The sequence below is a fragment of the Chrysemys picta genome, chromosome 1 (genome assembly GCF_011386835.1).
Source record: "Chrysemys picta bellii isolate R12L10 chromosome 1, ASM1138683v2, whole genome shotgun sequence".
Lineage (NCBI taxonomy): Eukaryota > Metazoa > Chordata > Testudines > Emydidae > Chrysemys > Chrysemys picta.
Window position 1 is genome coordinate 17,730,449 of NC_088791.1, and position 27,498 is coordinate 17,757,946.

The following is a 27,498-nucleotide window of genomic DNA, read 5'->3' on the forward strand; positions in this document are numbered from 1 at the left end:
AGCAGTGTTATTTTTGCATCAATGAGCCTGAAATTCAAAGGAGTAAGCATGCACATTATTAATCATCCTTCCAGGGACTTCCAAGACAACAAAAGAGTTTCCTGGATGAGTTGTTCACCAAGCGTACCTATGGGCCCAATCTACAGTCCACTGAAATCAACAGGCATCTTTCCACTGACTTCTTTGGGCTTTGGATCAGACCCTTTATCTTCTGTATTAACTCACTGTAAAGACAAACGCCAAACGCTGGCTGCATTGAAGCAATCCCAGGCTAGAAATAAATTCATATTTCAAAGAGTTAAAATCGATCATGTATTTTTGCAAGATTCCAGGTCTAAAAATCAGACTTGGCAACCAAATTTAAGCCTTTATACTGATTGAAGAAACTAACAGGAACTCCTACATCCAGCATAACCATGAACAGTTGTTCTGTAGGGCTGCTCTAATGACCCTTCCCTGCTGTCATACAGATCCTTGAGAAGACAGCCAGTCTGAAGGGAAGGTCTCTGGACACTAGGTGCAGAAAAGCTAGTGCAAATCTTGATGCTGATGGTGGTTCTAGGCTATGGAGATTAGAAAGCCATGCATCTTGCATGTCTGTTGATTCAATACCCATGTAGAAGACTTACTGGTTAAGCCATTTCACATTCAGCATTGGCAGATCCCCTCCTCACATTTCTGGTGCTTAGGAACCACATTAGGTGGTCTATCCAATAAAAACCAGTAATAACAGGTTTGCACAGTTCCCTTATGAGTTATGTCTGCGGTCGTCAAGGTTTGTTTGTTTATTTTATATTGTGTCCATATAGAGCACATCACTATTCTATTAGAGTGCATTATATGTGGCTTCGTTTAGGCCAGTGGTTTTCAACCTTTTTTCGCCTGCGGAGCCTTAAAAAAATTTCAAAGGAGGTGCAGACCGCTTTGAAAATTGAACCTGTGGTCCGCAGACCCCTACCACTTAGACTGAAAACTCACATTCTCAGGATACATCAGATGCTGTGCTGAGCAAGAGTGCTAAATGGGGCTTTTGTTGTAATGACTACACTTGCAGGTTTTGACATGTAGGTAGGGGTATTCACATACTTTTGATTGATCAGAAAACCGGAATGCCTTTGCTGGGATCTGAAACTTTATTTTCAGAGCTGTCTTTTGCAGACCCCTTAGACAGTTTGTGGACCCCTCGGGGTCCACAGACCACAGGTTGAAAATCCCCGTTTTAGATTAACCAACTCTCAAATCATGCAAGTGGTGTTTCCAGAGAGCATGCTCAATGCCATGGTCTGAGAGGGCTCCATTAAACGTAGGCCCATGGCTGATACATTCCCACTACTGCCTTTGGTTCAAGCTTGTCTTTGGTTTTAGATGACCATATGAACCCAAGGTTCTCTTTCTGACTTTACCCCTCTTGTTACAAAAGAACCACCAGCATATTTGATCTGCTTACATATTTCCAGAGACTTGCTATCTCTGGAACTTGCATCTGCAAATGTGAGGTTTATCTTTTGTACATTCATTTTTTAATCTCTGTATCCAAAAATATATGTAATTATTATTATTTGAATAATAAAGAAATTACATTTCCATGCATGTTACTTTTAGACTTCCTAATAGCAATTTTTATGTTGGCTTGTAGATTTAATACCGTATATACACGTGTGGTTAATTTCATCAGATAAGATGTAGACAAGACCCCAGGTCTTCACTGCATTTATCACAAGCCGAGTGCTTCTGAAATGTAAATGCAGATTCATAATACAGTATTTACAGTTTTCCTCTTGGTTTGTCCTGGTCAATTCATTCAATATATATAGTACTTTGTGTCATAACTCTCCCTCTCTTGTTTTAATTCATATTTCCCTTAGCTTTGTAATGAAAATGTTCAGTATACAGAAGGCATGAAAAACAGGAAGATAATCAAAAGATATAATTTTACTTTAAGTACATGTTTAATTCCCATTAATTTTCATAGGTCTATGTCAATTCTAAACAGCTGAGGTTCTGGCCCTGTATTTCTTTCTGGTGCTGTACATTTTTTTTTGAATGGACAGTAAATGTACATTCTTACTAATAACTTTAAGCAATAATCCATATTCATTACCTGTACATAGATTCAACAGGTCTTATGGACAAACAGGATATTTCTCCTCAACCTCCTCTGTTTTTTACATGTTTACCTGAACTCCACTGGCATTTCAATGCAATCTAGGCCTCAGTTTTTGAATCAAGCACTCTTCAATACCTGCATTACAGCCTTCTCAGATCATCTTTCCTACTACATATTTGGGGGAGGGGAGAGAATTATCCTAGAAATTCAACAACATAAGCCCAATTCTGCAATGGGAGTTGGAGGCTTGAGGCCTTTCAGAATCAGGCCCTCTAGCATCGTCTTGGCGCTGTTTTTTATTTCCTACACTTGGTTATAAAACTGTTATTTAGCTACCAGATTAAATCTCATAATTTAAATTGTAAATTTTTAATCCATAATTAACATGCAAACTAAGGCCTTGCTTTTGTTGCCTTTGCGTATCTCCCTTTTCCTCCCCGTTCAATGCCAGACCTTTCCATTTGTTAATATTTTCCATTATCTCATTAACATTCACTCTCTCTCACTGGCTGGATTTTCTATTGAAGTAGAAATGCCTTGGATTCAGAACACTGCCCGGCAGTGGAGAGAAGCAAACTTACAAAGAATAGTACAATGCACTAAATACAAGCACTGTAAAACATCCCCCCACACAGACACTTTTACTTCATATCTGATATTTAGATACATAAAAAGTGGGGGAAAAATCTTTCAACTATTTCAAAGGGGAAAAAAATCTACTAGAAACATATTTCCAACAGTTCTATACTGGAGAATAAACACATGCCAAAGGGCGTAAATTCATCTCCACTGTGCTAATGTGAGCAGAAGAGCTTTATCCACCTCTAGTCCATCCATGGCTGCAGCGTAGGACCTTACCTGGCAAGGATTACAGTGGAGAGAAGAGTCAAGGAAACAACTGTTCTACACTGCATGCTCTCCTCTCAGGGCAGCCATAGTTTATGATAATTTTTGCACTGCTGCCTTGAGCTAACAAATGACAAAGAGGATTAAAGGTCTGCAACGCACAGAAACAGCCAGGGAATCCATGGCTGACGGACTTATAAAGTGGTAGAAGATCTCAGAGGGACTCTTTCAAACTAAAGATGTAGGTGAGAGGCCCTGGAGTTCAGTTAATGGCAATCTGACAGTAACCATGCTGTGTCGCAGAGGGACTGGAGAAAGAAGGCTAACAGGACAAGATCAGGAGGCATTCGAACCACTGCACATATGGATCTTGGCCAGTCACTTAAAAAGGAACTGAAGGATATAGCATGGTACAAAAACAATCCTGCATTAGTAATAGGGACAGACTAGATAGAAATTACCTGTCAGGTTATTTCTATCTTTGACTTCTATTATTCCTTCACCTGCCATTGGTACACCTATTAAAAAGCTTCCAAATATGCACCTAAAATGCTTCAACAATACAGATGCTGTAACTTGTAAATCAAGTCATGAATTAAAGGAAATCTATCAGAATAATAAATTACAGTATAACTTATTGGATTTGTCTCCACCAGCAGAGTTAAGATTTTAAAGCATTAAAATATTCTTTAGTCACCTCTGAAATTTGACCCAGACCACAGTTTTAAACCTTACTTGTGATGACCATTGATGTCTTTTATCTAAGCATCTATTAGACCGAAAGCACTCAGCTCATCTGAAGGAGTCACAATGAGCTTTCATATTGCACTTTAGGCTGTGTGACTCTTCCTTGGGAGAAAGTAGAAGCAGTTTAGCGACTGTATGTACAAATATCTTGTTACAGGCCTAGAAGGAACTTCTGTATATCGAGGTTCCCCAAGCTCTGAAAGTTTCAATGTTTTACATCACAAGCAAATGATTTGATGGTATTTAATACCCTCCCACCCTCATTATTCAATCTCAATTAAAAAGGAAGCAAGTAGATACATCATTGGAGTTGTAGCTGGCATTAATTTACATTCTAGAGACGAACCCATTGCGTTCATGCACTAAAATATCTTACAAAGGGCTTTAGAAGTAGGTAGGGCAGTGTGAAGAGACTGACTGACTGACTTACTGAGCAATCCAGCCTAAGGATGGGTATTTCACACCTACAGGGACAAATTTAAAGTTATCACAGACACAGGGATATGAAGTACACCCATTTGTGGCTGCCTCCCAGGGAAGATTCACCCCAAAACTGTCACTACGGCAATGTTGTCAAAACTATGGGATGGATTTTTCAAAGATTCCAATTTTGTAAGCTCTCTATAAAAATTCTCCACATACACACAGATGATGTGTGTGTATTACAATAAGGTAGAGAGAATCTAAAAGAGCACTTACATAACAAAAACAAAAAAAGCCAGGTACAGAAGCCTGGCAGTGTCTTGAGGCACAAATTCATAAGTGAGCAGTTTACATAAGCAAAACAAACAAAAGCCTAGACAAGTCTGCCAGCTTTACTACATTAAGAGAAAATTGAACTGGTTTCTTTGGGCTCTGTCCCCTCTTAAATAGTTACTTCTCCCAGACCTATCCTAAGGAATGCAAGGAAATGCAAGAATATAAAGTCACCTGAAAACGGAGAGTGGAAAAAGCAACAAGACAACAACAAAAAATCAAATATCTGCTTGTTAAGTGTAAGCAGTACAGAGAGTACTGGAGTTTTTTAGAACTGAAATTATTATAAAGGCAGTAAGTTTTTTTTTTTTTCCCTAAGGCAGTAAGGTTGCTTATGGGAAAAGTCAAACAAAACAGCCAGAAAGAATGTTTTCTTCTCAAATTACAGTATCATGACACTGGGATTTTCACTGAAGTTCTGAAGAGAAGAGACATCAGATGACACCAAAATGTACAGTTTTGGGTGTGGTCACCCTAAGGAAAAAAATCTCATTTTGACAGCAATGCCCTAGAATGACACCACCCCAACGCAAAAGATAGCAGAAATATAAGGTCACCAAGAAATGGGCAACCAATATGAATAAAGGCCCAGAAAAATGTCCATATGAGTACTTACGCAACAAAGGCACTCCATAAGTAAAACACAGTTAATAGATCTTTCAATATCATGCAAAGCCAAACAAAGGTTCGATTTAACGTTAACGAAGTCTACAGTAGATCCTGACACCTCAACCTGAGGGGGGAAAAAAGTCACATTTGAAAAGATGGTGGTGAAGTGACACTGGTCATGTAATTTTGTGAGCACTGGTTGACATTTTATCTCAAAGTTCTCACACACCACTCATTGTTATATGTGGTTGTGGGAGTTTACTCTGTGTCATGAGATCAGGTGTATACACCCCTAGATAAATTATGCAAGTTTTGCCATAACCAGTCTGATGTGTTCCTTTATTACACACCCACTGTAAAATATTATCCCATCCATATTCTATTACATCCAGAAAACTTTGCTGGCTTTTGGAATGATCCATGCTTCCACATTAAATCTTGAGCTGAAATGGACATTTAACTCATTGTAAAATGAGTTAAGTTATAAATAAAGTCTCCCTTTATGAAAAATTTAAATGGTTTAGCTAAGTAGAAGTTTTTTCCTCCTCAGAAACTATCCCTCCAGAACTAAGGTAACAATATTAAATAAAAACGGGTAAGGGATCAAAAGCAGTAGGCAATAAAATTAACAGTGAAGATTTTATTTCAAAAAGTCTCAAATGCAAGAAATTTTATTGCTTGGGTAGGACAACTGCAAAAAGGGATTGAAGGAGGAAGGTTTTCATTAAAGAGGTCTGAACTGGTTCAACTGTAATTTGAGCCCAGTAACTCTGTATGAGCTCACTGCTTGCCATGCCACAATTAGCAAATGACTGAAGCAAAGGAATGGCAATTTGCAACTAGACAACAATTTACTCAGACCAGGGTGGGTCAAGGGGATGAGAAAACAAAAGGAGACATAGTGGCCACTCCTTAAATAATCACAGACTTTTGTTTTTTCAGAACAGCCTCTCTTGAAAAAAGCATTTCCTCATTTTAAAGGCTACAAATCAAAACAATATTTAAATAAAAATTAACTCAGAGGCAAGCCAGGAAATTAAAAAGTGAGCTTGAACAAAAAAATGGATATTTCCTCTGACCCTGGGCTGACAGCTCAGCTGAAGTTCCCACTTTCTATGGTGTGATAAAGTTAAAAGTAGAGAGTCCCAATTAAATTTCAGTTGCCAGGGGCTGGGTGAAGGATTGCTATATTGTACACTGGGACTTCCGTTTGGTGTTTCCTTTCTTCCTTCCCTGCCTCTTAAGTCTAACCATCATAGGTTTCACTGCACAACAGCCATTTTGCCGCTCACAGATGCCACGTGGTCTCTGACAAAAGTTCTCTGAAAGTCCAATTAAATTATAATCTAGTTCTCCTTTATGCACAGCTTTGCTGACATGCTCAAAGAATTCTAGTGAATTAGAGACACGACTTTTCCTTTAAAGACAAGCCAGCGGGGATTCTGTATCGTATCATGCTCATCTTCAAAGGTTGAGGACGACTGCACGCTGATGGAAGTGAGTCACTACAGAGAGAAGGGAGCTAGATGCCAGTGGGAGCGTAGCGTTCTTCATGTACTACCTGGGCAGTTCCTAGAACTCTGGACTTTGCACAACAGGAACCTGCGGCTCCCATTGCAACCAGCAACCATCAGTGGCTGCTGCAGGTGTGTTCCGCGGTTGGAGCTGCAAGATAGACACTCATTGTGCACTAAGCACCCACTTCTTCAGAGTCTAGGTGATGGTACACTGGGTGATCCGAGGGGCTCCTTCAACCTCAACTCCCATAGCCAGTCAGGTTCACTCTGCCATTCTTCATGGCATCCCACATGGGGAAGATGGTAGGAAAAGAATGCAGCCCGGGTTCCCGTGCATAGGTGACTGCAGGTACCCAGCCAGGAGTGGAGCTCTGCCAGCCCCAATTCAATATCAGAAGGATGGGGTGGAGCGGTGGTGGGGAGGGTTGTGTGGGAGAATATAGATTAGGGCAGAAGAGGGGGACACTGTGCCATAGCCTTGTGCACCTGTGTGACAATGGGGCCCCTTATACATACATGGGAAATACCTCACATGCTTCTAATTCTTGGCCATCTTTTCTTCATCTTTGCCACTCTGAAGTATCCCCTGGAGTGGTTTGGTACCGTTCATTCTGAATCCAGGCAGCACAGGCCCACCAATTGGGGGGGGAGGGAGAGGGGAGGAGACGCAAAGGGGGCAATTGCCCCGGGACCCAGGCAATTTAAAAGGCACGGCAGTGATCGGTCCCAGAAGTGACAGCGTCCCGGAAGTGACGGATTTGTCACTTCTGACCTGAGCCCTGCCCCCCCAGGCACAGCCATGGCCCTGGGGCCCATAATTGCTGTCCGCGAGCCTGAGGCAGCAACATCATTGTAGTGTATTATCACCCTAAAAAAAAGAAACCACTGAGGAGCGAAACAAATGCCACTCCATTTCAAGCAGAGACCAGGCACAAGCCTCACCCGCTTCCTTTGCGGACTTCTATCCATTTCATCTCCCCAAGATCTCTGCAACAGTCACGAGGAAGATGTTCAGTACTTGGATCTGTGGCTACACCATCATCCACCAGGTCTGAAGATAAGATAGAACCAAGATGCAGTGGAAGGGGATCAGGGAAGGAAGTGAGAGTTATTACTTTCCCCCTTCGTTAATTCATCATCTTCACTCTGTGCTCTGGAAAAAATAATCTGACAGACGGCATTAGGGTCGATTCTCCAAGCAACAGAAGGCCGAGCCTGAGCCGTATAAGCACTTTCCTAGGACCACTTCAGTGTATAACAGGAGGCTCACACCCACAGAAGAGTTTCAGGAGACGTTGACCAAGGAGATGTTTCTTCTTGGAGTAAACCGATGTCTGCCTGTTCTGGCTAGAGGGATTCCAGCTGTCCAATACCAGCTCAGATATTTTAAATCCAGTAGGGCCCCAGTAATGTTGAGGAAGACTTTGCATCAACAATAGCCACGTTCATTGCACAGGACTAGGAGGAGGAAGGTTCAAGGTTTGCCAAATGTAAAGAAGGCCAAAACCCGGAGAGAAAAAAGTTGCTTTCAGACTCTGAAGATGGCATCACATACAATACACAGTGCCCAAGTCCTCTGAAATGAATTCCATGCAAATACCCTAGCATGTTTTATCACATGTAGGCACATGAAAGTTTAATGTTCATCGGATTTGGAAAGAGAGGAACCCTTTTAAAAAAGCAACAAAATAAGGACCAACGTAACATGAATAGCCACGATTTGTCTGAACGGAGAATATTTGCTAACCATCTTTGCCTTGTTGTATAATGTCCCCCACCCAAGTGTTTAATTCTCAGAAAGCAGCTATCATTCCACTATTTTTTTAAAAAAAGGGCCGTAACAGCTTAATAAAATACATCTATTTTTATTTACTACATGGGCAGGGAGCCAGACAGTGCATTTAGTTAAATCAAGTTTTATTGAAAGCAATATCAGAAACAGTCTTAAGTGGTATAACTGCTCCATTCTTCCTGGGAGAACATTGCCCTAAGACCTCTGTATATGTACTAAAAGTAAATAAATAAATAAATCCACCTAACTCTCAATCCTGAAAGATACACGTACGCATCAGTCAGATTAAGGCCCAGGCCTATGAGGACTCTGAGATCTCGTTTACTCACAAGAATTGTGCCATTTTAACTAGACTGATAGAGTTAAAGCAGTACAACCCCTAGTGTGGGCATCGTTACACTGGTATAACTGTGGTTATATTTTTATAGCTTATTCATAGAATCATAGAATATCAGGGTTGGAAGGGACCTCAGGAGATCATCTAGTCCAACCGCCTGCTCAAAGCAGGACCAATTCCCTAACTAAATCATCCCAGCCAGGGCTTTGTCAAGCCTGACCTTAAAAATCTCTAAGGAAGGAGATTCCACCACCTCCCTAGGTAAACCATTCCAGTGCTTCACCATCCTCCTAGTGAAATAGTGTTTCCTAATATCCAACCTAGACCTCCCCCACTGCAACTTGAGACCATTATTCCTTGTTCTGTCATCTGCTACCACTGAGAACAGTCTAGATCCATCCTCTTTGGAACCCCCTTTCAGGTAGTTGAAAGCAGCTATCAAATCCCCCCTCATTCTTCTCTTCTGCAGACTAAACAATGCCAGTTCCCTCAGCCTCTCCTCATAAGTCATGTGCTCCAGCCCCCTAAGCATTTTTGCTGCCCTCTGCTGGACTCTTTCCAATTTTTCCACATCCTCCTTATAGTGTGGGGTCCAAAACTGGACACAGTACGCCAGATGAGGCCTCAGCAATGTCGAATAAAGGGGAACGAGCACGTCCCTTGATCTGCTGGCAATGCCCCTACTTATACAGCCCAAAATACTGTTAGCCTTCTTGGCAACAAGGGCACACTGTTGACTTATATCCAGCTTCTCATCCACTGTAACCTCTAGATCCTTTTCTGCAGAACTGCTGCCTAGCCACTCGGTCCCCATTCCCTTATGCCAGTATAACACACCTTTTTACAAGTATAACCTCATCCACACTAGGAGTTGTACTGTACTGATAAAAATGTCATACGGCTAACTAACATAGTTATACCAGTAGAAAAACTACAGACTATGCCTGAAAATTGGGAAGCGTCTTATGCTTATACTGAAACCGACACAACACAAGTTGAGGGTACTTAGAACCTCAGAGTTGGTCACTAAAAGACCAAAGTTGGTGACTGGCGGTGGAGGGGGAAAGAAATGGGTCAACTTAAAATATAAGACTCAAAGGGATGAGGAGGGTGGGAAAGTTAGATTCCTCTATTTTATAGGAATATGTCAATTGTATCCATCTCGGCCAAGTGTACCCAGAACCTGTGAAGATATCTTTACTTGCAATAAATTATTCAGCTACCAGGTATCTTTTTGGTATTGTTCCTGGTAAGCAGAAATGACCAAGCTGGAATTCAAGCTATGGGGAAATCGTTTTGTTCGTGTCTGTAGTTGTAGCAGTTTTCTGTAATCAATATCTCCAGTTTAAGAAAGGACTGCAATTCCACATACCATGACAGACCCTATGCTAAAACTGTTGTACTGTTCATCATGCTAACATCTGGCAACCTAGTTAGTTTTTTAAAAAGCCAAAGAACCAAAATGAGGTGCACTTACACTCTCTCACATGGCAGTTTGAAACAATGTGCATTTCCTACTAAGTTTTCTAACATCTAAGTTTCAGGACTTTGATATCTGAGGTCAATGAAGTACAGGAAAAAGACATGCAGATAAACACGTTTATAAAGGACAATGATAAATGAGCAATGTACCTTAATAAGTAATGAGTGTGAGAGGAGTGGAAGTGTACACACATTTTTTCTCCCTCAGCCTCATGACCTCTGTGTGTGGTTTACAGATTAGAAAGTTAGCTAAAATGAAAGTGTAGTCGTTATTTCCCCATCTCAGATACCCACCATGTGGCAGTTAAACAGTGTTAAGGAAATTAATGTGGTTTGCTTTCACAATCAATTTTTTAAAAGTTAGCAACCATGTTGAAAAGCGTTTAGGGACTGAAGAGAAGGAATCTGGAGTACTGTTTAGTTGCACACATTTCAGTTAAACCTGCCTAGTTGTAGTACAGATTGGGCTTTAAAGGGTTCATTACAGAACCACATTAGGCAGTCCTCTGGGTGGCCTAATATAGCATATATAAAAAATATAGCATAACGCAAACACTGAGAAGGAGCAAACAAAGAGGATTTCATAACAAAGAAGCAAATGTGAGGTATGATATAATCATGCATTCAAATAAAGGAACATTTTCTAAACAATGTGCTGCTAATATTTCAATCAAGGATTCCTACATTGTCCCCTTTAGTCTGGGATAAACCCCACATATGGGGAGTGTATCTGCTTGCAGAAGAGAAAGATGAGGTACTGAGAACGTATGAATTCATTTTTCTTTTTAATGAAGACCCATTCTCCTATTCTGCCCGCTCTGAAAGGTGCTGAGTATTCTGAAGTCCGCCTGACACCAATGGGAGCGGGGGGCATTCAGCACCTTGCAGGAGTAGGCACCAATGGGAGAAGGCAAGACCACTTGGCAAACAAATTTACCATATATTAAGTGTGCTTCCTTGGAACTGTTTTTACTTCCTTCCGGTGAAATATACTGACCACATTAATAGGATAACTCCATGTTCAGCTTGCGTAGCTTGGAACAGTGGGTTGAGAATTGGCTGGAGGGCCTGTGCAGACTTTATAGGGGATTCCAAATATAAACTCACCTGAGAAATTTACTTGACACTTGGTGATTTGGTGCATTCCAAATGCAAAAAGTTTGCACTACAGAGTCATTTTTGAGCTTCACCCAGGAATAAACTATCTCTGACAGGGAATGATCGTGTAACAAGAAAGCAGGGGCAAGATTCTTCAGAAGTAGGTAAATCATGGCCAGTGCTATGGTCAATTTGGAGGCTAAATGTTAGCAAAAACTCCTAGGAGCTCATTGCTATTTTGGGGGAGCAGGACTGGAGAATCATTTCACTCAGAGGCACACGAGTGAGTGTGTAAGATCTACGTTTTTAGTTGTGTACTTTTAAAAGGGATTAAACTGATGTGGGAAGGGCGTGCGCACACACCCATCTCACCGGGCTATCAGATCATGCTTGTACAAGTATCAGCTGGAAGAGGAAATACAGACACACCACAAAGATAGCAATTTTTTTTTAAGCTTGCACATTTCAGTCATACTGTTATAACCATGCTCCTTCTGAACTCACAAGAGGGAGTCTTAAGCCACTGACATTTCTTTACTAAGCAGTAGTAATATATCCTTTCCTGTATCTACTTGCCATCCAGCCGAAAACATTTTTCCTGTATGTGATTTTATGGCTTCTTTTGTATTTGAAGCTAGGACACTGAAAATGCTCAAAGTCAGGTTTACAAGAAGAGAGATATTGCCATTACGGAGACTTTGGTTTAAAACTGTTAATATTCATCTGCCTTGATTAAATGCTACATCAATTAACTTAATTCAGATTTTGCCAGAATGGTTTTGATCATTCTACATTTCTGAACCTTGACCCATAGCTACACAATACCATTACTGTGAAATATATTTTACATTTTATTTTTGTGTGAATAAATATAAAAAATTGCTTTCCACTGGATCAAACAAGGTCAAATTCTGATTGCTGAAAAGAGAATGATTTAAATCCAGCCCAATCCCCAAAAGCATGCATATCTATGTTGCAAAAGACCTTACAATTTCCACTACTGCTAGCCCCCTTGTTTAGTCTATTGACGTGGATGGTAGGCTCAGAATTCAGAGGGGTCTGTTCATAAGAACCATTGCTTGGTCCTGGAAGATGCATACATGTTGCACCATAACATGCAGCCCTTGGCTATGCTGCTTTATGCTTTGCCTATCGAAGACAACATATGGAGTCCAGAATGGGGCGGGGCAACAGCTGCAAGGCAAATTTTTGTTTGCTTTTATGGTGTGTTGTCTATACATATATACACCTACCCAGATTTTGGCCCAGAGCCTTCCACTTTTGAAACTTGGGTTTAAGCTTCAAAAGTGTTGCCCCAGTATAAAAAGTAAGATATGCTTTCAAAAAATGACTCGGGGGGGGGGGGGGGGGGGGGAGGGGGAGTACTCAATTAAGCAAAATCCTCCATATAGCAGAACTTGAAAACACATGGGTGTCACCAAAAAAAATATATTAAAAAAAAAAGAAACCCAGCACAAAAGGAAGACAGCACAAAAATCCTATCATTTGTAGGGTTACCATATCTCATAAATAAAAAAAGAGGACCCTCCACAGGCCCTGGCCCCGCCCATTTCCCCACCCCTAGCCCCGCTCAAACTCCACCCCTTCCCCGCCCTAACTCCGCCCCCTCCTCCCTCCCACTCCCAGCCAGGGGGAAAGGGCTGCCCCAACGCTACCAGCTTCAGGGTTTGCCGGGCAGCCCCCAGACCCTGCGTCCCCAGCCGGTGCTTCCCCAGCGCAGCTGGAGCCCGGAAGGGGAAGCGCCCAGCCGGAGGCGCAGGGTCTGGAGACTGCCCGGCAAACCGTGAAGCCGGTAGCACTCGGGCTTTGGGCAGCCCCTATGCCTCCGGACCCTGCGCCCCTAGCCAGGCACATCCCCTCCTGGGCTCCGGCGGCGCAGGGTCTGGAGGCACGGGGGCTGCCCGAAGCCGGTAGCGCTCGGGCAGCCTGGCTCTTAAACAGAGCCGAAGAGGAGCAGAGCCTCCAGCCGCGGCGGCTCTGCTCCTCCCCGACTCTTTGGCTCTGTTTAAGAGCCGGGCTGCCCGAGCGCTACCGGCTTTGGGCAGCCCCCGTGCCTCCAGACCCTGCGCCCCCAGCCGGGCACTTCCCCTCCCGGGCTCCGGCGGCGCAGGGTCCGGAGGCACGGGGCTGCCCGAAGCCGGTAGCGCTCGGGCAGCCCGGCTCTTAAACAGAGCCAAAGAGTCGGGGAGGAGCAGAGCCGCCATTTTCCCGGACATGTTCGGCTTTTTGGCAATTCCCCCCGGACGGGGGTTTGACTGCCAAAAAGCCGGACATGTCCGGGAAAAAGAGGACGTATGGTAACCCTAATCATTTGAGCTGTCTGCACTACACTTGGCCTATGTATTAGTACTCTAGATGCCAAGATCATCCTTTAACCCTTCACAAGCACGATCAATCAATCCATTATAAAAAACTAAATTGAGATCAATAATACACTTTACAAAATTACTTTCCTTCCACTCTCTGCCCCCCCCCCCCCCATTATAAGCTTCAAAGTCCTTACATGCAAAACTAGTTGAGTTCTAAATGTCCAAAGTTTTAATGATTCCAACTTTGGGGTGTTATTGCCAAGAAATTCCAATTATCCAAATTTCTACTAACTAAAACTATTTCTTCGAAGAATTTAATGCAATGTTTTAAAAGTCTTGCACCTTCACTGTAGGACCTTTTAGTCCTCTACAGCAGTGATTTTCAAACTTTTTTTCTGGTGACTCAGTTGAAGAAAATTGTCGATGCCCGCAACCCAACGGAGCTGCGGATGTGGGGTCTGGGATGTGGCAGGGGCTCAGAGCTGGGACAGAGGGTTATGGTGCAGGGGTGAGGCCAGGAATGAGGGGTTCAGGGGATGGGGGGGGCTCATGGCTGGGGCAGGGAGTGGGGTGTGGGCAGGGGTCAGGGCTCTGGGCTGGGGCCAGGGATGAGGGGTTTGGGTGCAGGAAGGGGCTCTGGGTTTGGGGGGGGGGGGAGGCACTCAGGGTTACCTCCAGTGGCTCCCAGTCAGCGGCACAGCTGGGGTGCAGAGGCAGGCTTCCAGCTTGTCCTGGCACCACGGACCGTGCTGCACCCCGGAAGCGGCCAGCAGCAGGTCCGTCTCCTAGGCAGAGGCACGCAATCAGCTCTGCGCAGCTCTCGCCCACAGGCACTGCCCCCCACAGCTCCCACTGGCCACGAACTGGCCAATGGGAGTGCGGAGCCGGTGCTCAAGGCGGGGGCAGCACGTGGAGCCCCGTGGTACTCCCTCCTCCGCTTAGGAGACGGACCTGCTGGCCACTTCCAAGGTCCAACACTGTGTCGGAACAGGTAAGAACCAGCCTACCTTAGCTCTGCAGCACCACCAACAGGACTTTTAACGGCCCTGTCAGCAGTGCTGACCAGAGCCGCTGCGATCCAGTACCTTACATTCTGTCTGTTGTGGGTCACCATCCATGGTTTGAAAAACACTGCTCTACAGTTTATGATGCAACATATATATACTTTGTAACTTAGATTTTCCATTAGTGAAGTGTTGACTAGCATCTACTAAGCCAGTGGTTCCCAAACTTTTACAGCCTGTGAACCCCTTTCACTAAAATGTCAAGTCTCGCGAACCCCCTCCTAAAAATGTCTATTTCCAGGGATTTTCTCCTTTACTTGAGTATAAGTGATAAAAGCAAACGAGGCAATTTAGGAATGGCACAAACTAACTTTCCCTTCTGGGCATTCAACTCAGCAATAAGCAGTGTAGGCGTGACATGATCTAGAGTAAGAAGCAGAGAATTGACAGCGGAATCACTAAATTGTGTCAGACCAGTTATCTATCTAGTCCAGCAGCCTGTGGTCGGTACCAGATGTTTCAAAATAAGGTGCAAGATAGATCACTGGTCTGACCCAGTATGGTCGTTATGTTCTACTAACCTGACATTCTTATTTTAAAAATTAGTACTACATAAAAATCAAAATAGTGAGTTTTTAATGCATTTAATATATGCTAACTGATAGATCTCCAAACACATAATTGCCTAAACTGACCATTAGATAAGTTTCTACCTCACTTTGCCAGTTAGCAGTTGGTTTATGCCCTGAAACATAAGATTTTATCTTACTTGTATATTATCTCATTCTGTTTCCATATAAATGTCTAATCCTTTAAAAAAATCCTACTAAATTCACAAAGTCCAGGGTTCAAATTCTAGTTAGCTCTGCCCCCAATTATATATGGCCTTGGGCAAGCTCTCTGCCTTCATTTCTCCATCTGCAAAATAAAAACAATACTTCTCTACTTCAGAGGGATGTTGGGGGGATTAATTTGTATTTGAATAGCTTTCAACATATGCAAAGCTCTATGTAAGTCCAAAGTAATGAATACTCTGGTCTACATTCTTTTCTGTTAATAAAGTTATTTGGTGTTTGTAAACCTTGAATATCTTTTTGTTTTCTTTATGTATATATGGTTTCCAACACTACATTTCCGAGTCTCTCATTTGAGCCAACCATGTTGTTTTAAATTGGGTTTGCACATCTTAATTAGGGTGCATTAGAAAATCTGTGCATTGATTACAGAGAAGTTCAATCTTAAACATATGCTGAATCATTGTACTTGGCAGCATGTAACTTTTGTCCCCCTTTTGGTCAACAGAATGCTAGTGGGAATTCTTTATTTCATTCCTTTTATACCGATGCCTAATTATCCACACACGACAGGATTTGACTAGTATTGACATGCGGTACTTTCCAAGCACTAGCGTAGCTAGTGGGGTGCAGGGGAAGCAGCCGCTTCCCCTCATCACATTTTTGAAAAGCGGCGCCTAAACAGGCCCCGCAGCTGTCCACGCCTTCCCTAGCTCACTTCCCCCTCCTCCGGCGGCTCCGGGCCCCGCGGCGCCAGCCCGCTCCCGGCCTTGGTGGCTCCTGGCCCAGCTCGGCCCCAGCGGCGCCGGCCGAGCACCCCGGCCCTGGCAGCTCTGGCCCGTCTCGGCCCCAGCTGAGCACCCCGGCAGCTCCAGGCCCCGGAGGCACCGGCCCGCTCCCGGCGGCGCCAGCCAAGCACCCCTGGCGGCTCCAGCCCCAGCGGCTCCAGCCCGGCCCGGACCCTGTGGCGCCGGCCCGCTCCCGGCCTTGGAGGCTCCGGCCCAGCTCAGTCCCAGCCCCAGCCGAGCATCCCTGGTGGCTCCAGCCCGGTTCGGCCCCTGGGGTGCAGGCCCCAGTTCCGGCCCTGGCCAAGCGGTGCCGTCCGAGCACCCCCAGTCCCAACGTCTCCCGCCCCAGGGCGGCGGCCCCAGTTCCCGGAACGCGGCCGGAGCCGTGTGGCTTTCCCCCCCACCTCTGCCATGAGGAGCCCTCCGGCCTCCCCGAAGGCTGTGCCTGCTGCTCTGCCGGGGGGGAGGGAGGGAGGGAGCAGCATGGCCGCAGCGTGGCTGGAGGAGCCAAGGGGGGGGGGGGGGGGGATGACGCGGCGCAGCCGGAGGAGGAGCCAAGGGGGGCGTGGCCAGAGGAGGAGCCGGGGGGGGGGCACTTTTTTAGGTTTGCTCCCCCTGCACTTAGGACCTGGCTACGCCACTGTTCCCAAGTGCAATCTTTGCCTGATATAACAACATTCTTTTTCAGTGTCTGGGTTTAGAAAGTAAATGTTGCATGTTTGTAGTCATTTTGGCAGGAAGCTAGCCAGGTTTCTTTAAAAAAGAAAAAATGCTATATCAATGACTGATTCTTTAAGTAAAACAAGAAGAACTCTGAAATCTATAGTGTTTTCAAACATGAATAGTACATAGGGTGACCAGACAGCAATTGTGAAAAATCAGGACAGAGGGTGGGGGGGGTAATAGGAGCCTTTATAAGAAAGAGACCCAAAAATCGGGACTGTCTCTATAAAATCGGGACATCTGGTCACCCTAATAGTACATCTAAAGGGGCACCAGCATACAGATGGACCTGTACTTACATTTCAGTGAGAGTTGGATCATCCCCTTAAAAACTATCATTTCACAAAACATGGTTTGTTAAACAGATCATGTGTTCTGTTTGACCCCGCTCTTTTATCAGTTCAATTTCTCTAAGCATTTGGAAAAATAAACTTAAGTGTATATTTCTTTAAAGGGTTTAACAATAATCTGTGTTTTTATGCACAGAATAGTACTTTAAATCTGCATCTACTTCTTTCAAGTGGGTGTTATTCAGTTTTGACACTTAGTTTGTTGGAAAGTCATAACAAAGCTTTCCATTACTGGAGGATGAACAGAAAAACGACATTCACACATGATAAATTAAGCCAGGGGTGGCCAACCTGTGGTTCTAGAGCCACATGCGGCTCTTCAGAGGTTAATATGCGGCTCCTTGCATAGGCACCAACTCCGGGGCTGGAGTTACAGGTGCCAACTTTCCAATGTGCTACAGGGTGCTCACGGTTCAATCCCTGGTTCTGCCCCAGCCCCACTCCACTCCTTCCCCCGAGTCGGCTGAACCCTTGCTCCTCCTCTGCTCCCCACCCCCGAGCCTCCTGCACACCACAAAACAGCAGGCGGGAGGCGCAGGAATAGGGGGCTGCTGGCAGGTGGGAGACACTGGGGGCGGCGAGGGAGCTGACAGGGGGCTGCTGACATGTTACTGTGTCTCTTTGGCAATGCACATTGGTAAATTCTGGCTCCTTCTCAGGCGCAGGTTGGCCACCCCTGAGTTAAGCTGTGCTTCAGCAGCAAAAAAGAGTTTAAATTGTAGAGTTTTCCACACAACAAGAGAAACAGCTCAGAAAACCACACCCCCCACAACTGAATACTAAAATACGTATCTGATTGGGATTCTCAGATTGGTGACATGAAGCACTTCATTGGGTTGGCATTTTCTTACTTATTTAGCACTTTCCACCCAGAAGCAATTCCGTGCCAGCAACACCCAGGACAGCTTTCAGGAAGGGAAGAATAACTTAGCAATAGAAACCATAAGCAGCAGATTTTGTAGAGGCACGATGTAAATACCTGAATTACAATTCGGCCAGGATCCCTCTGTCTCTCTCTGCGACATACTCCTATGGCCCATCACCATAGTATCTGGGCGTCTCACCATCCTTTAATGTATTTTATCCTCAACTTCCCTTGTGAGGTAGGGAAATACTGCTATTCCCATTTCACAGATGAAGAACTGTGACACAGAGAAATTAAGTGACATGCCCCAGGTCATGCAAGGAGTCTGTGGTGAAGCAGTAAAATTGAACCCCCGTCTCCGGAGTCCCAGAACAATGCCCTAACTACTGAACATAACCCTTTTTCTCTCACAGGATATGGATTCTAACACCTGTACTATTGCATAGAGTGCAACTGCCTCTTTAAAGAGGATCAGTGATTGGCACCTTCATTATACTTCATCTAGAAGACCCAGCACTTCTGAACTATTCTCATTAAGTTCTGATGAGGACTGTACAAAGTTACTCATTAAGCTTTGGATAGAATCCACAACAGGGGCTAGATTTTCAAAGAAACTCAGCTCCCGGAAGTGCCCAATGGAAGGCACAGCAGTTGCTGGGTGCTGAGCTCTATTAAAATCTCGTACCAGATTTTCAAAGTTGGTAACAAGAATGTTGCAGGTGATGGGGAGGCGGTGGTAAGCATCGTTCAGCGGAGAGGGTGCTAGAATAGGGGCTTGTCTACACATAAAAAATTGTACCAGCATAGTTCAAGCAATGCAACTCCCTAGTGTGAACATAGTAACTCTGGTATAAAGGTGCTTTACTATAGGTATAGCTTATTCCTGTGTGGAATGGTGAATGAGCTAAACCGATACAAGGCACCTTTATTCGAATGTAACTACTTCCGCCTGTACTACTTTAACTATTTTGGTGTAGAGAGAAAAAAAAAAAATCACAGCCCTCACCAAAACAGTTAAATCAGTAGAAAGACTATATAGACCAGGCCTAGGATGCAAGAGAGATGGGTTCAATGTCTGGCTCTGCCACTTATCTACTTTTTTACCATGTGCATGTCACTTCCCTCTCTGCGCCTCTGATTTCCCTCCACTCATCATCTCTCTTGTGTAGTTACACTGTAAACTCTTTGGGACAGGGACTGTCTCTTATCGGCGTTTGCACAGCATCTTGCACAATGGGGCCCTGATGGCTGCTAAAGCCTCTAAGCAATACTGTAAGGCAAATAATTATTAACAGTTGGCATGTAAATTTTTTAGTCAAAGACATTGGTTGATTTTACCTTCCTCAAAGCAAGAGCGATCTCTTTTACTATGTATTCTGACATACCGACAATTCCAGTAGTAAGCACAGTCTAGTTAATGCTCAGTAAATTCCTGGATTTATGAGGTATGAATCTTTGGATTATGCAGCCATAGTGAAAAAGGGATCACAGAAAGTAAAAAACACATCCACCCTGAACTTACAGGCTGCCTTTTAATTTCAGCAAAAGTCTCTTTTGTTGATAAGCCACTATTCCACACATGTAGTAAGAAAGTCGAAATTGGCTCAAGCTGAAGAGTGGAGACTTGGGTCTGAACTTTCCCAAAACTGAAGGGGGGAGGGGGGGCGATCAGGCTCATCTCAAATGTGTGATTTGTTGCATAATAGCCCTTTTATAAAACCTTCCACATAAAAATGATTTACATGGACCTTTACAAGTTTTTCAAAAGACTGCAAGGTTTAAGATAGATGAGACAATGTATTAAAATAGCTTACCAAGGTATTATGTGTAATACAAGTGTATTACATACTTGGCATGTTACTAAGCTACAACATTTCATTTTCAGAATCATTACAGGGTTACAGCAGCTCACCAATCCCCACATTTAATTGGGGAATTATTGGCATTCTGTAGATGCATTCATTCAATCACTCACAAGGAGGGACTGATCACACACACCAAGTGCATTGCAGAGAGAGGAAACACACACCTTACCAGAACACTTCTCAGATGGATGTTCCTCATAACACAATGCAGCTAGTGGCATCCCTAAAACCTTGTTATGAAGATCTGCAGGAGTATTATGAATGATAGGAAACAATGCTGTTTTTAAAAAAAAAAAACCTCACACACACAAAGTTGGCATGAAATCTTAAGTGACGTTCCCTCCAGAATCTAAGCTCAGTGGTATCTAGCTAGTTCTTTCATTTTACAACCAATGACAGTGTTGCTTTTAGTTGCTGGAAATTTACAGAAGTATCTTTGTACATCCTTCCAATTCAACTATGCATAAGGAAACATTCCCCTATCTATAGAGCACCAAGTTGTTGCTTTTCAGAGAGTGGGGATTCTTTAGTTCCAGCAATCACTTTTTTTTATATATATATAAAAAGGTATTTGCTGAAAAATATAATTACAATGAAAGAACGGGTGCACTGACAATGATCCCCACAAGGAAATGAGAGGAAAGCATGTATGGAATGGGTGAACCAAAATAAATGTATGCTAGGCTTCTTAATTTTCATCTCTGTAACAACAGTGGGAAGCTAACTGCATGTTCCACTACATAGTTTCAACTTGTATAACTGCTCGAGAACAGACTGGAAAAAATACTGAGAATTAAAATTATTCTGTCAGAGAAATAGGAATTAGGGAATTCTGTGCAACCCGACTACATTTTAGGACACAATGTACTGCACCAACATTATACTGAACTAGATACTCGGATCTGGTATGGTAGTTCGTATGTTCCCATTCTTGTTATCCTTGGACACCAAAATAAATGCCATTCATTCAGAGCTACAAATGAGCAAATATCAATCTGAGATTATCTGACCCCCGAGCTCTACGTATATCAAGAAATTCAAAGCTACTAGGGATGAGCTAACTGTATATTCAACTGAAGAAAAAAAAAGATTATATATGAATAACACACGACTAAACTGTAAGAAAATAAGTGCTTATGTAGGGCCACAATCATCATCTTATTACTAGTCTTCTACAATGGTAGATTGCAGGCTCCTTGGTAGATCAGGCACTATGTCTTGCTTTGTGTTTGTAAAGCATCATATAAGTTTACAGCAGTAAATAAGTGAATAATCAATAACACACATTAAAGAAATGATTAAATGACTATAATTTACTGCACAAAACCTGGTGCTATAGCTTCAGGCATCTCCGTTTTTGGGGTGTATGTTAAACTAATATCCTTTAAAAAGTAAGAAAGGAAAACTGAAACCTAAGAAATTCAGAGTTAAGGTTTCAGAGTAGCAGCCGTGTTAGTCTGTATCCGCAAAAAGAACAGGAGTACTTGTGGCACCTTAGAGACTAACAAATTTATTAGAGCATAAGCTTTCGTGGACTACAGCCCAGAAGTGGGCTGTAGTCCACGAAAGCTTATGCTCTAATAAATTTGTTAGTCTCTAAGGTGCCACAAGTACTCCTGTTCTTTTTAGAGTTAAGGTTGCACTTCCACAAAAAGCCAGTCACACCCAAATAAACCACAGCCCCAGCTCAGTTGCAACAGTGTAGTATGCTCTGAACGGTCTTAAAGAAGCATGTGTGTTCAGCTTGACAACTTCACTTTCAGCTTTACCTATGAAGTGACTACTACCACTCTACAATTTTAGGTAAGCTATTTGTTTAAAAAAAAAAAAATCAACCTTTACAAAAGTGACATACAAAAGGGGAACAATAGATTTGTACTTTTTTTGCTACTATTAAGGCAGCCTGAAATTTTTGGGGTTGGGAGGGGAGGGGGGAAAAGAATTGGTCATCTTTTACATTAGAAATCTAGCTCTTATCTAGCCTGTTTTTCTTGAAATACAGGGACAACTGGAGAACTAGTAAGGCTGTGACATCACAAGCACCAAAGGAAGGTGAAACGTGGTTAATTGAGAAGGGAAGCAATTTTTATTAGGATTTTGCATTCCTGTTAACGTCCATTTGACTCAAAGGCCCGAGAAACAGTTAGAAGAAAAGCATTTTTGTTAAAGGATGGTCACTTTCACTCCTTCACTTAAGGCCATAGGGCCCAATCCTTGAAACACAAAAACATGTAAGTAACTTTTCATATGCATGTAGTCCCACAGGATTTAGGACTCATCTTAGTAAAGATCCTCATGCACAAGCATGCAGGATCGGACCCTAAGAACTGCTCGCAAGGAGTATGTCTGGAGAATCCAGACACTTCCAGCATGATGGGAGATGACCAGATTTGACATTACTGATATTTCTAAAACTGAACATTTTTAAAACACCCTTGAAAATATCTTTCAGACCTCCTTATACATCATAATGAAGTAAACCAAAAGGTGCAAACAAAACCAATTTTCCCCCCCTCTTCTGTGTTCCCGTATTTGGAACTGTCAGAAGAAAAACTGAATTCCAAATTTCTGACAGTTCTTGCTGGGCAATTATGTGTGTTGGAATGGGAGGGTAGCAAGCAGGGTTTTTTTTTAAAAAAATAAGTTGTTTTCAGTCCATTATTCAGTATAGCCTCCTTCAAGGACAAGTTGCCTTGGAAACCTTCTGAATGAAAGGCAGCATATAATGCAAAATGATCATACTCCAAACTGACCCAAAATAAAAAAATAAAATCCTGATGCTGCAAGTGAACATTGATCTCCTGTCTCAGTTACCTCATGAACTGACCTCCAAGAGACAACTGTATCCCATCCTGCATCTCAGGGAAAGCACACACGTGATTAACCACGTACACTCTTCCTTGTAGTGCCTTATTGGGCACAACTAAGGGAGAAAACCTAGAAGAGGACTTTAGCAAGTTAACAGGACTGTTCAGTAAATCGTCCATTTCCCTGGTGGCACTTACAAGGAAACTGAGGCAGCAAAGAAATTTTTACATAAGAATGGCCCTACTGGGTCAGACCAAAGGTCCACGTAGCCCAGTATTCTGTGTTCCGACAGTGGCCAATGCCGGGTGCCCCAGAGGGAATGTACAGAACAGGTAATCATCAAGGCATCCATCCCGTTGCCCATTTTCAATTTAAATAGCAAGCCAATCTATATAGGATTTATTTTTAAGTGCTGCTCAGCAATCTAACCTACCAGTCTTTTTCTTACCATATGCACAATGTGCCTCAGGCGGCACGTGACCAGGATTCATCAATGAATTTGGTCCACTGGTTGGATCATTAGCTTTCCCAGCCCGTGCCGGGTACCGATGGGGAGTACAACATGAATGCTGATCCATGCCCCCTGACCTGCAAGTAAGTAATAAAATTTCACTTGGTCCAAAACAGGTTCCTTGCCTTCCTGAGCTACCTGACAATAAGATTTCCACTTTACTTTGAATCTGAATTCAAAGGTAACTAAACAATTTTGATCCCCGTGTTTAAGTGCTTTGCTTGGCAGGGGTCCAACAGCACATCAGAAAGTGTAAATTAGCGCCTTAGAATCATTTAAGTGTGTATAGAAATATCACACATACATGCCAGCCTAGATCTAGGTTGTGTTTATGTACAGCAGAACATTCTTGACCCACTTCTTGTCACGTCCTCTTAAATACCCAGGGATGTTAATTCTATTTTATTATTTTCAGTAGAACAAAGGACAGTGTATATACATGAGGTCACATGAATGCCTATTCACTGTACACACCAGGCATTGAAAGAATCATTCCATTATCTCCCCCTCAGAGAAACACACTCTCCCCAGAACCCTCCCTCTCATCAAAAAATACTTTAGTGGATGTTATCACTATAAGCTGCCTCTGACTGGCACAGCCTCCTTCTGGAGGCAGATGCAACTGGACTCCATGCATTAGCTAGTCCCAGCTGGCACAGGGGTGGTGAAGGCGGTGTCCTTCACCAGAGGGGGAAACCCCTTAATATTCAAACAAACTTATGGGCATGAAGGGAAACCCATGATTATATTAAGCTGTTTCAAGGATCAAATATATCACGGAAACAAATGTACTTTGACCGCGAAGCTGAGGGACCAATCATTCCACACTCACCCATTGAGTATACTCCCCCCAGAGTTGTTCTGTAGATTTCAGATTATTAACTTCTTGTATTGTCTAAGGGTGAAATTCACCCAGGCACAGAGGACCAAAACAATTCCCATCTCTCCACTTTGAGGCTGAGTGTGGGATAGGGGAGTAGCCACTGGTGAAACCACTGAACCCTGCCAATAGTTAGAACCTCTTCCACACCCTTTCATGCCACAGAGCGGTTTCCCATGTGGATTGTGCCAAAGGCCAGCAATGGTAGCTAGCTAGGATATCCCAAGGGAGGGAAATACCGAATCTGCGATACATCATGGAAGCAAAGGTGCTTCCTATAGGTTGGAATAAGGACATGGGAAGGAGAGGGGAGGAATTTCTCTTCCTCATCTCCATGAACCCTGGTTTCTTGGACTATGTGGGTAAAATGAATTTCACCCTCAATTCCTGACTGCCTTGTTTCTCCCTTGCATTGAGAGCATGCACCTGTGCATTCTTTAACACCATGAAACCAGAAATGTTAGAAAACAATATATGAAAAACCAAGAAATGAGACATACAGTTTCCTGTAATAGTCCTTGCTCTGGTTGTGAAACTACAATTCTGGACACATCTGCCTAGGCTTATGATGGACTACAACCCTCATTCTGAATGTAAAGCAAGCCAGATTCGGCTCTGTATTAGAATGTAAACTCCACTAGAACATCAGAAACACTGGTATGCTTACTACTTTCTTTACCCTACTCTGGATTTGTGACAGCCTATTTGAGATGTTCTTTAAAAAAAAAAAAAAGTATAAGGCCCAGTGGGGATTCTACACGCACAGAAGCCAAACCCCTTTTGGATTATTCATTTATCACCATCAGCTGGAAGCCTGAAACTAAAAATCTGCTCCCTCATCAAGAAGTCTTTTCTGCATTGCATTTACACACAGACTTGTTATTGTAGGGTTGTGCAAAACAATACATTCAGGATTACATGAATTTTGCCCAGAGAACTGCCAACTACCAATCTCGATGTTGCAAGAAAATGTTGTTTTGGACTTTAGTAATTTGTGGATAATCTAAGCACTATACCCAGATGTACAGATACTCTTTTCTTAACCAGTGTATTATATAATTTTTTAACAGCTTTAATAAAATTTCTAGTCATTAAGCAAGCAAAGAGCCTGGATAGGAGATTCCGAGAGGTTTTAAGATTACAGTTAGAGAGGAAGTATTGGTTTGGTCAAACCAGGTCCTTCCCCTCCCACAGATGTCAGGACTTTCTGCTGTCAAACTGAGTTAATCTTCATGCTATTTCCCTCGTGTCGGAGGTCACTGACTCAGTTCCCCACTACCACTCACTTTGCATGTTTGTTAACACTGACGCAAAGCAGGTGTAAAACCCAATGAGAGTGGTAGTGTTTTACACCCAGGTAGTGAACACACACAGTGCCAGGCAGCGGAGTGGCTCCTTTCCTAAGATTTTGAACAGAATCAAGTTTCTGTGTTGAGATTAGGGTGTCTCCCCCATCTATACACCCATTTCATACTCTAGAGGTCTCTCCTGGTTTTATGGCCTCTCTACCAAAGACCCACATAAATTTGTACCTTACATAACAACTACATACACCACAATTAACTGGCACCAAATCCCAATGAAAAAGTGGTTTTCATGCCCCTCTGCTCAGTCAGTCTTGGCCATGTCTCTTTGCTTCACTCCTCATGGTGTGCAGAGAGAGAAAAGTATGGTCCAGTGGTTAGGACATCTGCCTAAGACTTCGGAGACCTGCTCCGCCACCAATTTCCTCTGTGACATTGGGTAAGTCATTTAGTTTCTTTGCATTTCAGTTCCCCATGGGGAAAAATAGCACTTTCCTATTCCACAGGGATGTTGTGAGGATCAATAAATTAAAAGATTGTGAGGTGCTCAAATACTTCACTACGGGGAGGCCATATAAGTAGGCCTTTTCCATTTTGCTTAGGATTGATTCTCAGCCACACTGTTACATGCTTCCATCTTTCCCTTCCTGTAGCTAACATATAAAAATACCTGCTGACTGTTTCTTCCTCTGCTCTATCTTTGTATATCGCTTTTCTGCCTCTGCTCTTATGAAGAACACTGTACTGTACCCAACTCTGTAAACCAATACTGCTCCTTGACCTTGCTGAGAAGCATCGATACCTTATATGCATCATGCTATACAAAAATCCACTGAATTGCACCTTTGACTTACTCACCCAAACTATTCTAAGCCTGGAATAATCTGTTACATTAGGCAATTTTATTTAAAAAAAATCTGCCACCTTAGCAAATGTACACAGATTTTGCTATCACATGAATCAGCTTGTAAAAATAAGTTGTATATGTGTTTTCTTGGGACAGCAAAAGACATTCAGAACTTCAGCTGGCATTAAGTTCTTAACTTACCAAAGCGTGGACTGTTACCAGCAGGTGCTTCAGTACAGTCAGCAACCTCAAAAATTGTAAGCGTTCAAGGTAAGCTGGTTTTCAGAGGAACCACGCTCCACTACTTTTTCTGAATTAAGAAAGATGCCAAGACTGGAAAAGTGAGATAGCAAGTAAAGAAAAATAAGGGAAAGAAAGTGAAGAGAATTAGCACGTCTCATCAGATGACTCTCCATCACGGTTCACTACTTTACTGTTTATTAGGCATTACCATAATACAAATCATTAATAATACCTGAACACTAAGGATAATACAAAAAAATTTAACTCTGAATTTCTTGGATCATGTAAATGAAAGTCAGACTTAACATGCTCAAATCATCTGTGGTGGGACTTTTTAAAAACTAACTAGTTAGACTGCTGCTCCAACTGCCTTCACAGTATCCCATGAGATCCACAAGCAACTATTCAAGTTAACACAATGTTCTTCTATGCCAATGTGACTCTGCCAAGCCCGCTGCTAGCAACAGCACAGAAGTAAGGATGGTATGGTATTGTCATCCTTACTTCTGCGCTGCTGCCTGCGGAGCTGGGCCCTTAGTCAGCAGTCGCCACTCTCCGGCCACCCAGCTCTGAAGGCAGCAGTGCAGAAGTAAGGGTGGCAAGGTATGGTATTGCCACCCTTACTTCTATGCTGCTGCTGGTGGGACACTGCCTTCACAGCTGAGTGCCCACTCAGTATCTGCTGCTCTCCGGCTGCCCAGTGCAGAAGTAAGGGTGGCAATACCATGACCCTTCTCCCCCCCCCCCCCATAACCTTGTAACCCCCCTGGAACTCCCTTTTGGTCAGGACTCCCAATTTGAGAAATGCTGGTCTCCCTCATGAAATCTGTATACTGTAGGGTAAAAGCACAAAAAGACCAGATTTCACAGGAGGAGACCAGATTTCATGGCCCGT

At 43.2% G+C, this 27,498-nt stretch overlaps 1 protein-coding gene across 3 annotated transcripts in view; it reads right to left on the minus strand.

Moving 5' to 3' along the window:
* FAM107B (family with sequence similarity 107 member B) overlaps positions 1-27,498 on the minus strand; it is an 86,097-nt gene that overhangs the window by 56,738 nt on the left and 1,861 nt on the right. Inside the window, exon 2 of one of the 3 annotated variants that reach the window (XM_065554164.1) lies at positions 26,562-26,693. The exons of 1 other annotated variant lie outside the window; for it this stretch is intronic. The gene's annotated coding sequence lies outside the window, so the exon portion shown is untranslated. Of the gene's footprint in view, positions 1-7,524; positions 7,634-26,561; positions 26,694-27,498 lie in introns of those variants that run through there. One more of the 3 variants, XM_042847090.2, reaches the window with a different exon arrangement.